Genomic DNA, 13,736 nt, shown 5'->3' on the forward strand with positions numbered 1-13,736 from the left:
CCTCCCCGCCCCCGAGCCCCGGTGGGAGCGCGCCGGAGCCCAACTCAGGCGAAACCGCGGGCGTCCCGCCCCGCCCGGCCGCGCCCCGCCTCGCCTCACGCTACACTGGGGAGGCGGGACCAATCAGCGAGCGACGTCTCCCTTCCGATTCGAGGCCCCCGACGCGCGGCTCACACCCCGAGCTTCCCGCGTGCTGATTGGCTGCGGGCGCCGCCGGTCCGGCCGGGAGGCGGGGCGGGCCGTAGGCAAAGGGAGGTGGGGAGGCGGTGGCCGGCGACTCCCCGCGCCCCGCTCGCCCCCCGGCCCTTCCCGCGGCGCTCGGCCTCGTTCGTTTCCTCCTCCGCTCCCTCCGTCTTCCGTACCCGCCCCGCGCGGCTTTCGGCCGGCGTGCCTCGCGCCCTAACGGGCGGCTGGAGGCGCCAATCAGCGGGCGGCAGGGTGCCAGCCCCGGGGCTGCGCCGGCGAATCGGCGGGGCCCGCGGCCCAGGGTGGCAGGCGGGTCTACCCGCGCGGCCGCGGCGGCGGAGGAGCAGCTCGCCAGCCAGCAGCCCGCCAGCCGCCGGGAGGTGGGTGCGTGGCGCCGCGGCGGCCGGCGGCCGAGGGCGGAGGGCGGAAGCGGAGGTGGGCCGGCGGGGGAGGGCGCGGCCGTGCGGGCGGCCGGTAGGGCTGCGGGCGCGCGCCTGAGGGGAGGAGGGGCAGCGCGGGCGCGCGCGTCCTCACCCCCTCCTTCCCCGCGGGCGGCGGCCAGGCTCCCTCCGCTCCGCTCTCCTCCCCTCCCCTCCCCTCCCCTCCCCTCCCCTCCCCTCCCCTCCCGCGCGCCGGGGCCGCCGGCCGGGCCCGGGCCTGGGGCGGGGCGGGAAGACGGCGGCCGGGAGTGTTTTCAGTTCCGCCTCCAATCGCCCATTCCCCTCTTCCCCTCCCAGCCCCCTCCATCCCATCGGAAGAGGAAGGAACAAAAGGTCCCGGACCCCCCGGATCTGACGGGGCGGGACCTGGCGCCACCTTGCAGGTAAAGCCTGGGCGCCCGCGGGCCTCCAGCTAGGGAAGTGTTTGCGTGCGTCCGCGGCCGGGGCGATGGGCCGTGTCACATGGCCGCTGCGGGTGGGGGCTGGGGTGTGGCGAGTTCGGGGGCTGTGGGTGCGCCGGCCCGGGCGTGCGGGTTCGGGGCCGGAGAGCCGGGAAGGGACGGGGCTCGGCTGCACTGCGCTGCCGCCCAGCCTGGCGGGGGCGGGGGCTGCCTGCGTCCCTTCCCCTCGCTGCTCTCACACTCCATAGTTTGTGGTTCTGATTTTTAAAGCCGAAGGGCCAGAGCTCTTGTTTCAGGAGTTGTGGGGAAGCCTTGTTAGGGGCGCGTAATACTTTGCTTCCACTTTTTATTTTGGTCTCGTAACCTTTGTTAACCGTGGTAGTCTCGGGTTTTCCATGGCTTGTGTGTACTCACAAACACGCACACAGCTGATAACTCGGTGATCATCCTTCACTCACTTGTGAAAGTTGTTCTGCGAGTGGAGCCTATTAGTTTTTATCACACGCCTTTGGAAAGCCCTCGAAGTGATTTCTCGTATTTCAAACTTGGTTTTTAAAATTGCAACTTATTTTGTTCTCTTGGAGGGCTTGGGTCAGGTACTTTTGTCTTTTACTTATCCTTACGATTTCCTTTTGATCCTAAACAGAAAAAGAATGCCTGGGTTGGTTTTGTTATTCTCTTGACCCTTTAAAAGCAAAATACCACCAGTGTGTTGTCAACCATACCTTTAAAAAAGAAATCTCCAGGTAAAACGAATTTGCAAGCAGCATTTTCCATCAAAGTCATGTCTTGTTTGTTACAGTTTGGACTATCTTAAATTTGGGTGTGTGAAACTTTTAAAACGACATGTGTAAAATAATTGTTAATAAATAGCTTGGAGTAATTACATCTTTTTAGAAATGGTCTTTGAAATGTGATTTAATTTCCAAAATGCTTTTTCTCTCTTCTGACTTCATTTGAATTGAACCTGATAGTTTAGTATGAATGAATCGCTGATAGGATGTTTTCCTTGAGCCTAGTAATAAATTTGCTCTTATGCTGAAAATTTGCTATTGTACTTTAACACCCTTTAAAAAAGTTTCCATCTTACAGAGAAGTTAGTCAAATAGTTAATTGGAGTTTCAACAGTTTTAATACATTAATTAGTGAAGCAAATGAAGCAGAGATGGGAGAAATAATTTAAAATGGGCTTCATAAATGTACTATAGTTTGAGAGTTTTTAAAAAATGTGCCTTCGGAAAACCCATACAAGATATTTAAAGAATTTCCTCTGCCAGAGGGTCATTTAGCAAACGTTTATATCAAATTCAAAGGTAATACTTTTATTTTTAAAGTTCCTTAGCCGTTGCCGTAAACTTAGCTGTGGTAGTAAATATAAATAGTTCACATCTTTCGGCATTTCTAAAGAGTGTGCCCACTTTTACTATAAATATTAAACTCTACAGGATTTAATTGAGTTTAAGGCTGTTCACTGGCCAGGTTTAGTTAATATAATGTGATTGGAAACGTTCATTTTGGGGTTTAATAAGAAATTGCTCTTAGAGCTTAGTTTTTATACTTAGCCCACCTTGTAAAGTGCGGCCACAAGCATTGTAGGTGTTCAACAAAAGTTTGTGTTTTCAAGGTTGTAACCTACGTTTACTTAGTCATAAGTGGTCATGTCTCTACACAGTCTGTAAGTTTCATGAAATAATAGTCTTTTAAGAAACTGTGCAGGGTAATTTCCTGTTGTTTGTGGCTTATCAGGCTTGGTATGTGTTTTAACTCTTGTGTAGGAATATTGGGGATGGTTTTGTGTATTTCAACAGAACTTTCCTTTAATAGGAACAAAGGTTGTTTGTATTCTACTTCAAGATGGCCAGAGGTTGTTGTCCCCTTTTCATTTTCACATTGTAAATATTAGAATCATGTTGCTATAATTTTTACTTCACATTTGGGGGAATATATGTGAATGGAAAACTCAGTTTAGCTGTGTAAACTGCTGGCCTATTGAATTTTTACATTTTGGAAATATTGTCAGTTTTAAAAGTCTTCCCTTACTCTTGTTTGGTTTTGATTCTGTTGGTTTTGTGCTTTAGGGCTCCAAAAACCTCGTTTTGTAGCAGCTTTTTTATACAGGTGTTTTTGTAATGCATATAAAAGCTGTATTTAGTGCAGTCTGGCAGATGGAGATTTATTCATATTCTTAGGACAAAGAGTCATTTTTAGAGGGTAGAGGGGGGCATGTCTTTTAGATTCTTAGTCTTTTGATGGGTGTAGAAGAGCCATTTTTAGGCCCTTAGTTTCTGTGAGAGGTAAGATGTTTTCCCCTAAGTATTCCAAAGGTATGTCAGAAAATGTGAAACGTAAGGAATTCACAACCAGTTAAGAGAGGTTATGCATTTATTTATTTTATTTTAGTTTAGTTTTTTTTTTTTTTGAGACGGAGTTCACTCTTGTTGCCCGGGCTGGAGTGCAGTGGCACGATCTCCGCTCACTGCAATTTCCGCCTCCTGGGTTCAAGCGCTTCTCCTGCCTCAGCCTCCTGAGTAGCTGGGATTACAGGCATGCGCCACCATGCCTGGCTAATTTTGTATTTTTAGTAGAGACGGGGTTTCACCATGTTGGTCAGGCTGGTCTCGAACTCCCGACCTCAGGTGATCCGTCCACCTCGGCCTCTCAAAGTGCTGGGATTACAGGCATGAGCCACCGTGCCCGGCCGATGCATTGATTTTCAACAAATACATTTATTCATTTATTCAACAAACAGCTTTTTCTGTGTGTCAGGCCCTGGACTAGGCAATAAAGTCTCTTAACAGCAAACAAGTACACCCCTGTTCCTTAATGCAGTTAGAAAAGTGGAAACTCATGTCCCTTGCCCGATTCTCCAGTGATTAGAGTAAGACAATTGTTAGTGTACAAATCAAGGGCACATGCATTACTGAGCCATTCCTAAAGTGAGCTTGCCTTGCTTCCTATCACATGTAGCAGATAGCACTAGGGAAGATGTGAAGTGTTAACTCAATGTCACTGGGAACAGTCTGTGTATTTTGGGGGGACCTTGGCACCAGTTTTGCACAGTCTATACAAACTGAAGATAGGCCAGTCTTTCAGAAACGTGTTTATTGCTGAACAGATGTACACTTGTAGAGCTAAGCTTCATCTGACCTTAATTTGATCACTTATTGCCCTTTAATTACAGAAACTGGTTAAGGAAAGAAAGCAGAGTTGAATAACTCAGTGAAAGGATCAGTAATAAAGTGTAAAAACAATTAGTTAAACCGAGACCCAGGATTGGACAGCAATCTCATGTAGTGGAAAGGCCTTGGGTTTTGGAATCAGAGAGCCCTAGCCTAATATTTTGTTTCTCAGTTACAGTATTGGGCAATTTACTACCAACCCCTGACCCTTGGTTTTCTGACAGAAAATGGAAGTAATAACCCCTTCCTCTTATTCAGTAATCACAATTAAAGTACCTAGAACATTGCCTGAGACATAAGAGTCCTCCCAAATGATTTCTTCCTCTCTTGTAGTTGTGGGTTTGTTACTTGGGCTCTAATCCAAATGATTTGCCTACACTGTTATTATTGACCTATTGTAAAATGTATTTGAGAAGCAGACAATGAACAACAAAGGCCTAGGATAGCTAAATTGTCCCAGTCCATAGCTTAAAGCTTAGGAGAGCCTTGGAGACCCTTAATAAGAATGTATTGGCATTTATTTAAAGTGTTTCTAACAAGCAAAATTATCTGGCTTCTAAACCTGCACTAGATTAGAAACAAGTAGATTATGGGTACTGTGGGAGGTTTAGAGGGGGTGTGGTGGGGGCTGGGGAGTAGGGTGTTAGCCTAGTGTCTCTTGTAAGAAAAAACAGATAACAGCCCGGTGAGGATAATAGAGGTAATCTACAAGACACAAAAATAGTCAAAGCCTGACTAGCATGTCTGGGGCCATTGAGTGCAGGACCAGACCTGAAAGCACAGTAATGAATGTTCATCAATTGGCTTAAATCATGTTTGGGAAAATCTTTTTAAGAGTGCAGTAATCTACATAATATACTTTAGATTGTCACTCAGGATGATTAAGAAATGTTCTTGAAGGGGTTGAAGATTGTGCTATAGCTTATGGCTTATTTCATGAAAGATCCACAGTACCTGTTATGACCAAGATGTTTTTCATTTGTTTTGCCATTCAGACTCCAAGCTGAAAGGGTAGCCAGCAGTAAAGAAAGGCTGTTTCAGTGTGGTAGTACCCTATGCCACCCCTTTCTTCGGTGTAAGTAATTTTTTGTCAGTCTGCAGGAGTGTCATATAAATTTTCACTTGTGCTTTGACAGTAGCGTATGCTTTTCACTGTGCTTTGAGATAGAGTATGCTCGAGATTTCTAGGATAAAGCAAGAGTGGATAGTTGGCCAGTCTCTCTGTTGAGGGTTTCTTGACTCTTATAATATGACTTCTGCCCAGTATTGTCATTGATAATTTTTTTGATCCCCTTTCTTGTAACCTTACCTCAGGGTTACTTAAGTTTAAACCATCTACACCATCAGATAATTATTGGTGACCTTGTAATATGTAGCCTTGGCTGTTTTTAAAAATCTGGGTTTTTTTTAGCAGTAGTACAAAAGTACTAGCCTTTTTGGTTTAAAAATGCATAGAGGCTTATTGCTTGTCATTGATCAATTTTGATCATTTTTTCAGGTTGGTGTAATTGTGATGTATTCAGTTAGGACATAATTCAATGTTGATTCTAGATTTACATCTCAAAGATAGCTCGCAGCTTCAGTTCAGCAATTTCATGTAGGGAGAATGTAATTTTTCCAAGCCAGGTGGATTTAGACACTGCCTTTAGTTTGTTCAGATAGCCAGAAATATTAGGGCGATTCTGTTTAAAAGTAAACTACATTTTCATATGCTGCTTCAGCTACTTCCAGAAATTCTGTAAAGACATAATGGTTAAGGTCTTGTAAATATCAAGGAAATGTTCCATCCTCATCATGTCTTTCATTTAAGAATGTGGGGTGGTGAGGCCGGAGGCAGTGGCTCACACCTGTAATCCCAGTACTGGGAGGCCGAGGCGGGCGGATCACGTTGAGGTCAGGAGTTTGAGACCAGCCTGGCCAACATGGTGAAACCTTGTCTCTACTAAAAATGCAAAAATTAGCTGGGTTTGGTGGCGAGTACCTGTAGTCCCAGCTACTCGAGAGGCTGAGGTAGGAGACTTGCTTGAACCGGGTAGGCCGAGGTTGCAGTTAGCCGAGATCCCGCGACTGCCCTCCAGCCTGGGAGACAGAGCGAGACTCTGTCTCAAAAAAAAAAAAAAAAAAAAGAAAGAAAGAAAATGTGGGGTGGCGAATCTTTTTTGCAGAGTCCCCTATATACAATCCTCATAAATGATGTAGTGGAAGCTGGGCCCATGAGCCTTCTGCCTTGACTTGAATGAACTATTGAAACTTTTTTGTTGACTAGAGATACTTTATCTGTGGTAGTGAATGCAAATTTTCCTTAGTGAGATCAACTTTTAAAGTTCTTTTTTTTTTTTGAGATGGAGTTTTGCTGTTGTTGCCCAGGCTGGAGTGCAGTGGTGTGATCTCGGCTCACTGCAACCTCCACCTCCTAGGTTCAAGCAGTTCTCCTGCCTCAGCCTCCCGAGTAGCTGGGATTACAGGCATGCGCCACCATGCCCGGCTAATTTTGTATTTTTAATAGAGACGGGGTTTCACCATGTTGGTCAGGCTGGTCTGGAACTCCTGACCTCAGGTGATCCGCCCACCTTGGCCTCCCAAAGTGTTGGGATTACATGCGTGAGCCACTGTGCCCGGCCTAAAATTCTTAATAGGTAGTTAGGTTGTAGTTCATGTTAGCTGATCAATTAAACTTTTTTTAAAAAAATGTTTTAGTTATCAGGAGGGTCCAGCTTTGGCCTGAGGTTGTGTGCATTGGCCATTTCTGCTCGAAACCAGTAGTAGTCAGACTTAAAACATGCGCACACCTGCACACATGGCAGCAATTAGAAAGCCTTTAGAGAGAAATATGCAGGATTTCAAAATGTAAAACAGATAAAAAAGGAGTAAAGTTGTTTTGTGGAAGGAAGAATAGGCAGTTGTTGAAGTCCTGCCTGATCAGTTTTCCTCTCATCCTCACCACCAGGAAGCCTTTGAAGCACCACTGAAGAACAGTAGGTCTTGGAGAAATTTTTGCTGTAGACCTGCTCTATCTTAACAGGTAGCTGCCAGCCACATGTGGCTATTTAGCACTTGAAATGTGGCTGCTGTGACTGAGAAACTGAATGTTAAATTTTACTTAATCTAAATTTAGATAGCCATGTGCAGCTAATGGCTACTGTATTAGACAGCACAGATACCCAAGGACATTTACATCATTGTATAAAGTTGTGTTGGGTGGCACTACTCTAGACTTTGCTTTAATTGAACTTTTACGGCCTGAGGACCCCACTCACATGAATTGACGTGGTATTAGTTGCTGCTTCAGAAGAGGGTCAGGATAGACTTGAGAATTTGAAGAGCAATTAGAGTACTTGTACTTTATATTTGTGCTGATTTGAGTCTGGGCCTGGGTAGTGTCATAGGTGCTTTTTTTTTTTTTTTTTTTTTTTTAATAATCTGGGAATGATAAACCAATACGTAAGTTATATGTTTACAAGTTGATTATAGAGTTGTGGATTCCACAAAACTCATTATAGGTGATAGGAATATAACTCCTAGGTAAGAAAAAAAAATAGGTCATCTCTTTACACAGCAGTCCCTATTTAATGTGGACTTTTGCTAAAATAATAATTTTCTTGAATTAAATTCAAGCCTGCATTAGGTTTGACAGTCCATAAAGTTGAACACATGAATGTTTTCTGTTTGTTTTTGTTTAAAAGACATCACCCATCATTCTCCATGGGGACCAACCTAGGTTTCCAGTTGGCAGTGTCTTTCCTTACTAGCTAATGCTTTGGAAAGAACATAGTTATCGTGAGAATTGAAAAATCTGTTTTTAAAAAATTGGCTCTTATGTATTTTAATTTTTTTGAGGTTTTCTATTATCCTGGTTACTAATGAATTATTTATTTAACTAAAACAGTTGTAAAATTCCAGGTCATTGATGCTGCTGCTTTTTCCTCTGCCTTGTAGTATGTTTGAATGTAGATTGCTAAAAATCTCGATCTCCAGGAGTCTCCTCCAGGCACCAGAATCTGAGAACGCTGAAGTCTCTTGTATAAAATGGTGTAGAATTTGTTTTATGCACATTTTATTGTTATTCTTTAAATCATCTCTAGATTACTTAATATCTAATACAATGTAAATAGTTGTTATTCTATATTGTTTTAGAAATGATGAGAAAAAAGTCTGTACATGTTCAGTACCGTCACAGTTTTTTCCTGAATATTTTTTACCCATGGTTGGTTTAATCCATGTATTTGGAACCCACAGATAAGGAGGATTGACTGTACAGTGATTTTATATTATTTCTAGTGGGACCTTAGATGTTCTAGATGAGGCAGCACCATCATATTTAAAGTATTTTTGTTGAAATAATTAACTGGTTTTCTTTCGAAATAAAAATTCACATAGGTATTTGGGGGAATATTTTGTATTTCCTGCAGTTTGAAGATCTGAAATTTCTCTTCCCTCCATACCTTTTAAAAGTGCAATCTACATTTGCTTTCTACATTTAATCACTCTCTGTTCTTGACTTCAACTTTGCAAAAGTATTTTTTAACCATTCTTTTTCACATTTCCCTTCCTACTGGCCTTCCAGATGAACTGCCAAGTTTAGCAGTCTTTTCTCAATGATCATACTTTCTTCAGTGTTTGCTGTTATTGTTTATACTGTCTTTATCTAAATTTCTTAAAATGACACAGACACAAGTTAGGCCCATTCTTCCTACTGTAAACAAATGAAAATGTTGGATAAAATATTAAAGTTTTCTCTTATGTATATAGTTGATCTTAAAGGGAGAGAGAAAGTGCCCACATACTAGAAACTTAGAAAAATCAGTCAACTTTAAGGAAAGTGTGGCCTTGGGGGATTTACTAGACATAAGATTCAGTAGTTGGGGCTGAGGTTATAATGCCATTCAGTGCAAGGAGACAGAACTGTGGGAACTGTGTGCTTAAAAAAATTAAAAAATAAAAACCGTTCTGATATCATTGCAACATCTGGGGCTTCTTGGAGAAAGAAGCCTCACACCTCTCTATGGAGGAACTGGAAAAACAGTAGGCTTTAGATGGATTTTAATATCACAGCAAGGTAAGGCAGGGTACATGAAAACATCTACAGCTGCACGTGGAATAGTGAATTTTTGTATACATAATACGTGACTGCAATCCAAAATTCAGGGATACGCAGTGAAGAGTCTCTTTACTGGTCTGTTCTTTGCCGTACAGTTGCCTTTTCAAAGGCAAGTAGCTTTACTAGGTTTTTGTGTGGTGTTCCAGAGATTTTATGCATCTATGAACAATTTTGTGTGTGTATTACCTTTTAGTACAAGTGGTCACATATGTCACTTAATAGTACATCTTATTTTGTGTCAGTATGTAATGAGTGCCTTTCTTCCTTTTTGGAGGAGTGGGTTGTATAATATTCTTTTGTATGGGTGTCTGTAATTTTTTTTTTTTTTTTTTTTTTTTTTAAAACAGTGTCTCACTCTGTCACCCGGGCGGGAGTGCAGTGGTGCGATCACAGCTCACTGCAACCTCGACTGCCAGGGGTCAAGTTAATCTCCCACCTCAGCCACCTGAGTAGTTGGGACTGCAGGCACGCGCCTACCATATCCAGCTAACTTTTAAAATTTTTTGTAGAGATGGGGTTTCGCCATGTTGCCTAGGTTTGTCTTGAACTCCTGGGCTCAAGCGATTTGCCTGCCATGGCCCCTCAAAGTTTTGGGATTACAGGCGTAAGCCACTGTGCCTGGCCAGGTGTCTGAATATATCATCAGTCCTCTGTTGAACGTTTGGATATTTCCAGTCTTGTGGTATTAAAAACAATGCTACAACAAATAATTTCGTTTATATAGCATTTTGCTCCTTTGCAGGTATGTCCGTAAGATAGATTTCTAGGAGTAGTTCAAAGAATATCTACATTTGTAATTTATTTTAGAGAATGTACTTTATTCATTTTTTCGAATAACACATGCACATGGTATAAAAGTCAAGGGGAACAAAATAGTAAATACTGAAAGAAGTAAGCCTCCTTTACATCTCTTACCTCCTGCTGCCCAGTTGTGCTTTCCAGAAATGTAATCACTGTTACTAGCTTTTCGTTTATCCTTCTAGAGTTGCTCTGTCCAGTATGATAGCCACTAGCCACACGTGACTATTGAGCTCTTGAAATTGAGATGGACCACAACTGTAAAAGACACACCAATTTTCTAACAGTACAAAAACAGAATGTTAAATATTTCAATGGTTTTTAATACCGATTGCTAATTGAAATAGTATTTTGGTTATATTGGGTTAGATTAATAAAAAAATTATGATTTCATCTTGTAATTCCCGCTGTGATGGCATCAGGAAAATGGGATCTTTGGGAGATAATGAGGTCAGGAGAGTAGAGCCCTCATGAATGGGATTAGTGCCTTTATAAAAGAGACCCTTGTTAGCATTTTGTCCTCCATGTGTAGATACCGGAAAAAAGCGGCAGTCTGCAACCCAGGAGAGGGCCTTCCTTGGAACCTAACCATGCTGGTACCCTGATCTCGGATTTGCAGCCTCCGGAACTGTGAGAAATAAATTTCTGTTGTTTATAAGCCACCTAGTCTATAGTACTTTGTTATAGCATCCTGAACTGACTAAGGCACACCAATTTTTACTTTTTTAATGTGGCTGATAGAAAATTTAACAATATGTGGTTGCATCCTGCTCCTGTTGGGTAGCACTGGTCTGAAGAAATCCATACATATATAAACATGTACTAATATAAGAATTCCACTTAGGCAAAATTTTTTTCTTTTGCATTGTAATCTTTGGAATCAGAAATCTGCTGTGATGTTGGTAAAGAGTGGTACAAAACTGTTCTTTATGGCCCCATCAGTCACCCTCATCCATTTATCATTATGGCTCTAATCAGTGAAGGTTATGCTTCCATTGACTTTTACAGTGTTCACTTTGGAGAGAAGGCTGCCATTGTTTTGACTTCGTCTTTTTTAACTTGCTCCGATTTGCACTGGTTGCCTATACACCTAGTACGCAGCAGTCATCCTGAGATTCCCCCTCACTAGCATATTAGGGATTGCCTTCATTTTTTCTTCTTTGTTAGATCTCCTATTTTTTCTTTGTGTGTATGTGTGTGTGTGTATGTGTGTGTATATTTTTTTTGAGGTAAGGTCACACTCTTGTCTAGTTGGAGTGTAGTAGAGTGATCATGGCTCACTGCAGCCTTGCACTCCTGGGTTCAAGTGTAGATCGTATTCCTTTTTGTTTTACTAGTATCTCCTTTCGATGAGACATATTCTTCAGGACCTTCCTGGAGAGTGTGTTGGGGGTGGGACGGTAAATACTTGGAGATGTTGCATGTCTGAAAATGCCTTTGTTCTGGGTAACATAAGTCTAGGTTGGAAATTTTTTTTTTTTTAAATTATGAAGCCCAGAATTACGAAGCCATTGCTCTCTTGACTTTATTTACAGTGTACTGTTGACAAAACGAAAGCCATTTTGATTGTTTTCTATATAACCTATTTTTTTTTTCCTCCTTGGAAACTTTAGGCCCTTTCTTTGTCCTTGGCATTCTGGTTTTGCTACCGTGGGCCTTCATGTAGGTTTGTTTTCATCTGTTTTACTGGGGTCTTGATGGGCCCTTTCCATCTGGAAACTCCCATCTTTCAGTTCAGGGGCCTTTTCTTAATTTATCTATTTGACTCCCCTGCTCTGCATCTCTTTGTTTGGAACTGCTGTTGGGACATTGGACCTCTGGAACCAGCCTTCCAATTTTTTTCACTTTTCTCTACTGTTTCCCATCTTTCTTTTTTACTTTCTGGAAGATTTCTTCTACTTTATCTTCTAGCACTTCTATTGATTTTTTTTCCCCCCTGTTTCTGCTGTCATGAGCTATCAAGCTATGCAAGAGCTGTTAAGTTCTCTGAATGCTGCCTTTGAGAGCATGCTGCTCTTTCTTCAGGGTTGCTCAGTCTTATTTCTCTGGCCATGTTGATGTTTTAAAAATGTTTTCTTTCTCTGTATAGTCTTTTCTTGAAGCTGAATTTTTCTGGTTTTGTTTGACGTTTTTCCTCAGATAATCAAAGTAATTCTTAAGAAGTGGGGATCTAAAAAGCTGATCAAAAACTGAACATGTGGGTGAAACTTGTCTCCTTTCAGTTTCACTGGAGAGGGATCTGAGCAGGCAGGCTGTTTGTTGGTAAACTCCCAATATTAGCATCTATATGCCTTTCCTCCTGGGTCGGTCAGGTACCCTAGTGAAGTCTTTTGATCTGAATAACTGGGCGGAGGTCTGGCTGCTAGTATTTGGGAGCCAGAACCCAGTGGAGGAAGGGGTTTGGGAGTCGACATTTAACATAGCGTGCTCATGTTCATTCACACCCTCTTTTCTTCCTACTTATACCCAGGCCATCTCCTAGTCCAGGGATGTTGTTTTCCCCTTTGCAGAAAGTAAACGTTGAGGCAGAGGATTAGTTATCCAGAGACAGTAGGGGCGGAAATCTAAGAACTGAATTCCTTTCTACGAAGCTCTTAAGTGCTACCTATTATTCCTTCCCCCGCCTGGCCCTCAGTTCCTGCTGTGGCTTGCTGTTGGTTCCTTAACTTTTTGAGGATTCTGTGTTAATCAATGGTTTTCAGCTTTCCCTACAGCTAGCATAGTTAGTAATTTCTGATCTGTTCAATTACTACTCACCCATTTTCCAGCCATTAAAATTTTGCTTCTGTTTTCTCCTTACCTCTTCTCCCTATCCTCTTGAGGTTTCTGGTTTCTAAAAATTCCCTTGGTCAGGCATGGTGGCTCATGCCTGTAATCCTAGCACTTTGGGAGGCTGAGGCAGGAGCATCGCTTGAGTCCAGGAGTTCAAGCCTGGACAACATAGGGAGAACCCATATCTTAAAAAAAAATTCTTTATTATGGTTTTTAATAGGCTGTTTTCATCTACAGTGCAATAATGAGTTAAAGTTTTCCATTAAAAAATGTTTACCAGTAACTCTCCAAAAGAATTGAAATAGAATAACGTATAACTCCAAGTCAGTGGGGATAAGGGGTGGAAATAAAGAGAATTTGATCACTCCAGTATAAGGCAGGGAAGAAGAAAAAAGCAAAGAAAAATGCATAGGTACTAGAAACACAAAATAAGATGGTAGAAAATAAGCTGAAATATCTCTATAAACCCAATATGTAATCTCAGATTAAACTTGCTGGCTAAAGGAGAAAAAAAATTTAAAAAATCCAACCAACTGTATTTTACAAGTGGAGATACTCCTAAACGTATGATGACACAGTTTAAAAGCAGAGGAATGGAAAAGATACACTAGGTGTAATTTATAAGGTAAAATTGGAAGAATTACAGGGATAAATCAAATCTATAATCATAGTAGAAAATTTTAATATACCTCTCAGTAATTTATGAAAAGGTAGATTAAAAAAACTACAAGGTTATAAAGGATTGGAAGAGTACAATTAGCAAGCACCCAACAATTACAGAAGATACATTCTGTAAGGAGAATCGCTTGAACCCAGGAGGCAGAGGTTGCAGTGAGCAACCACTGCACTCCAGGCTGGGCGA

The 13,736-nt window shown here is 42.3% G+C and overlaps 1 protein-coding gene across 11 annotated transcripts in view; it reads left to right on the forward strand.

The window, feature by feature from the left end:
• The first annotated feature begins 228 nt into the window (after window positions 1–228).
• SMAD2 (SMAD family member 2) overlaps window positions 229–13,736 on the forward strand; it is an 89,882-nt gene continuing 76,374 nt past the window's right edge. For 2 of the 11 annotated variants that reach the window (XM_063639998.1, XM_063639996.1), the window contains exon 1: window positions 435–566. The gene's annotated coding sequence lies outside the window, so the exon portion shown is untranslated. Of the gene's footprint in view, window positions 622–712; window positions 1,010–10,634; window positions 10,733–13,736 lie in introns of those variants that run through there. The other 9 variants (XM_063639990.1, XM_063639992.1, XM_055232856.2 and 6 more) reach the window with 9 other exon arrangements.

Source organism: Symphalangus syndactylus, chromosome 1 (assembly GCF_028878055.3).
Source record: "Symphalangus syndactylus isolate Jambi chromosome 1, NHGRI_mSymSyn1-v2.1_pri, whole genome shotgun sequence".
NCBI classification, from domain to species: domain Eukaryota; kingdom Metazoa; phylum Chordata; class Mammalia; order Primates; family Hylobatidae; genus Symphalangus; species Symphalangus syndactylus.